The 2,729-nt window shown below is 48.8% G+C and overlaps 8 non-coding genes and 2 pseudogenes across 8 annotated transcripts; all 10 read right to left on the bottom strand.

The window, feature by feature from the left end:
- Nucleotides 1-61: 61 nt before the first annotated feature.
- On the bottom strand, nt 62-180 carry LOC111473952 (annotated as a pseudogene).
- A 133-nt stretch (nt 181-313) lies between these two features.
- LOC111473929 lies at nt 314-432 on the bottom strand. Its single transcript, XR_002715807.1, has one exon. It is a non-coding gene; the product is annotated as a 5S ribosomal RNA (ribosomal RNA).
- A 132-nt stretch (nt 433-564) lies between these two features.
- Nucleotides 565-683, bottom strand: LOC111473947. Its single transcript, XR_002715824.1, has one exon. It is a non-coding gene; the product is annotated as a 5S ribosomal RNA (ribosomal RNA).
- A 133-nt stretch (nt 684-816) lies between these two features.
- Nucleotides 817-935, bottom strand: LOC111473930. The gene has a single exon (XR_002715808.1). It is a non-coding gene; the product is annotated as a 5S ribosomal RNA (ribosomal RNA).
- A 133-nt stretch (nt 936-1,068) lies between these two features.
- Nucleotides 1,069-1,187, bottom strand: LOC111473945. The gene has a single exon (XR_002715822.1). It is a non-coding gene; the product is annotated as a 5S ribosomal RNA (ribosomal RNA).
- Nucleotides 1,188-1,321: 134 nt separating this feature from the next.
- On the bottom strand, nt 1,322-1,440 carry LOC111473924. The gene has a single exon (XR_002715803.1). It is a non-coding gene; the product is annotated as a 5S ribosomal RNA (ribosomal RNA).
- A 132-nt stretch (nt 1,441-1,572) lies between these two features.
- On the bottom strand, nt 1,573-1,691 carry LOC111473944. Its single transcript, XR_002715821.1, has one exon. It is a non-coding gene; the product is annotated as a 5S ribosomal RNA (ribosomal RNA).
- Nucleotides 1,692-1,798: 107 nt separating this feature from the next.
- LOC111473949 lies at nt 1,799-1,917 on the bottom strand. The gene has a single exon (XR_002715826.1). It is a non-coding gene; the product is annotated as a 5S ribosomal RNA (ribosomal RNA).
- Nucleotides 1,918-2,050: 133 nt separating this feature from the next.
- Nucleotides 2,051-2,169, bottom strand: LOC111473931. The gene has a single exon (XR_002715809.1). It is a non-coding gene; the product is annotated as a 5S ribosomal RNA (ribosomal RNA).
- A 133-nt stretch (nt 2,170-2,302) lies between these two features.
- LOC111473951 lies at nt 2,303-2,421 on the bottom strand (annotated as a pseudogene).
- Nucleotides 2,422-2,729: the final 308 nt, after the last annotated feature.

The following is a 2,729-nucleotide window of genomic DNA, read 5'->3' as shown; positions in this document are numbered from 1 at the left end:
GGGGGAGGTTCTCATTTGTAGAGAAAGGAAGAAAAGAACTCGGAAAATTGAAAGAAAAAAAGAGGTGCAACAAGAGGACTTCCCAAGTGGTCACCCAACTTTGTACTACTCTCGCCCAAGCGCGCTTGACTGCAGAGTTCTGATGGGATTCGGTGCATTAGTGCTGGTATGATCGCACCCGACATGCCATGCGCACAAAATCAGATTTAACGCATACGGGGCGGCATGATCGAAACGCGATGGGCGTGAGCGGGGGAGGTTCTCATTTGTAGAGAAAGGAAGAAAAGAACTCGGAGAAATTGAAAGAAAAAAAGGGGTGCAAAACGAGGACTTCCCAAGTGGTCACCCAACTTAGTACTACTCTCGCCCAAGCAAGCTTGACTGCGGAGTTCTGATGGGATCCGGTGCATTAGTGCTGGTATGATCGCACCCGACATGCCATGCGCACAAAATCGGATTTAACGCATGCGGGGCGGCATGATCGAAACGCGATGGGCGTGAGCGGGGGAGGTTCTCATTTGTAGAGAAAGGAAGAAAAGAACTCGGAAAATTGAAAGAAAAAAAGAGGTGCAACAAGAGGACTTCCCAAGTGGTCACCCAACTTTGTACTACTCTCGCTCAAGCGCGCTTAACTGCAGAGTTCTGATGGGATCTGGTGCATTAGTGCTGGTATGATCGCACCCGACATGCCATGCGCACAAAATCAGATTTAACGCATGCGGGGCGGCATGATCGAAACGCGATGGGCGTGAGCGGGGGAGGTTCTCATTTGTAGAGAAAGGAAGAAAAGAACTCGGAGAAATTGAATGAAAAAAAGGGGTGCAACACGAGGACTTCCCAAGTGGTCACCCAACTTAGTACTACTCTCACCCAAGCACGCTTATCTACGAAGTTCTGATGGGATCCGGTGCATTAGTGCTGGTATGATCGCACCCGACATGCCATGCGCACAAAATCGGATTTAAAGCATGCGGGGCGGCATGATCGAAACGCGATGGGCGTGAGCGGGGGAGGTTCTCATTTGTAGAGAAAGGAAGAAAAGAACTGGGAGAAATTGAAAGAAAAAAAGGGGTGCAACACGAGGACTTCCCAAGTGGTCACCCAACTTTGTACTACTCTCGCCCAAGCGCGCTTGACTGCAGAGTTCTGATGGGATTCGGTGCATTAGTGCTGGTATGATCGCACCCGACATGCCATGCGCACAAAATCAGATTTAACGCATGCGGGTTTGGCATGATCGAAACGCGATGGGCGTGAGCGGGGAAGGTTCTCATTTGTAGAGAAAGGAAGAAAAGAACTCGGAGAAATTGAAAGAAAAAAAGGGGTGCAACACGAGGACTTCCCAAGTGGTCACCCAACTTAGTACTACTCTCGCCCAAGCAAGCTTGACTGCGGAGTTCTGATGGGATCCGGTGCATTAGTGCTGGTATGATCGCACCCGACATGCCATGCGCACAAAATCAGATTTAACGCATGCGGGGCGGCATGATCGAAACGCGATGGGCGTGAGCGGGGGAGGTTCTCATTTGTAGAGAAAGGAAGAAAAGAACTCGGAAAATTGAAAGAAAAAAAGAGGTGCAACAAGAGGACTTCCCAAGTGGTCACCCAACTTTGTACTACTCTCGCCCAAGCGCGCTTAACTGCAGAGTTCTGATGGGATCTGGTGCATTAGTGCTGGTATGATCGCACCCGACATGCCATGCGCACAAAATCAGATTTAACGCATGCGGGGCGGCATGATCGAAACGCGATGGNTAGAGAAAGGAAGAAAAGAACTCGGAAAATTGAAAGAAAAAAAGAGGTGCAACAAGAGGACTTCCCAAGCGGTCACCCAACTTTGTACAACTCTCGCCCAAGCGCGCTTAACTGCAGAGTTCTGATGGGATCCGGTGCATTAGTGCTGGTATTATCGCACCCGACATGCCATGCGCACAAAATCATATTTAACGCATGCGGGGCGGCATGATCGAAACGCGATGGGCGTGAGCGGGGGAGGTTCTCATTTGTAGAGAAAGGAAGAAAAGAACTCGGAGAAATTGAATGAAAAAAAGGGGTGCAACACGAGGACTTCCCAAGTGGTCACCCAACTTAGTACTACTCTCACCCAAGCACGCTTAACTACGAAGTTCTGATGGAATCCGGTGCATTTGTGCTGGTATGATCGCACCCGACATGCCATGCGCACAAAATCGGATTTAACGCATGCGGGGCGGCATGATCGAAACGCGATGGGCGTGAGCGGGGGAGGTTCTCATTTGTAGAGAAAGGAAGAAAAGAACTCGGAGAAATTGAAAGAAAAAAAGGGGTGCAACACGAGGACTTCCCAAGTGGTCACCCAACTTAGTACTACTCTTGCCCAAGCACGTTTAACTGCGAAATTCTGATTGGATCTGATGCATTAGTGCTGGTATGATCACACCCGACATGCTATGTGCACAAAATCGGATTTAACGCATGCGGGGTGGCATGATCGAAACGAGATGGACATGAGCGGGGGAGGTTCTCATTTAAGTGGCCTTACTATCGGCTCGGTTGAAAGACTTGTCTTATGTATGACGACACGTGCCCAGTGGCCTTGCACGTATCATTTATGCTTTATGTTATATGATGATGTGATGACGTTATATGATGACGTGATGACGATGTATGATGATGTGTCGATGTTGTATGATGATGTGATGATGTAATATGATGACTCGATAATGTTAGATAGTGATGCGATGCTGTTA

This window comes from Cucurbita maxima, unplaced genomic scaffold (genome assembly GCF_002738345.1).
Source record: "Cucurbita maxima cultivar Rimu unplaced genomic scaffold, Cmax_1.0 Cma_Scf00197, whole genome shotgun sequence".
Taxonomy (NCBI): Eukaryota; Viridiplantae; Streptophyta; class Magnoliopsida; order Cucurbitales; family Cucurbitaceae; genus Cucurbita; species Cucurbita maxima.
This window is presented reverse-complemented; position numbering and strand designations above follow the sequence as displayed.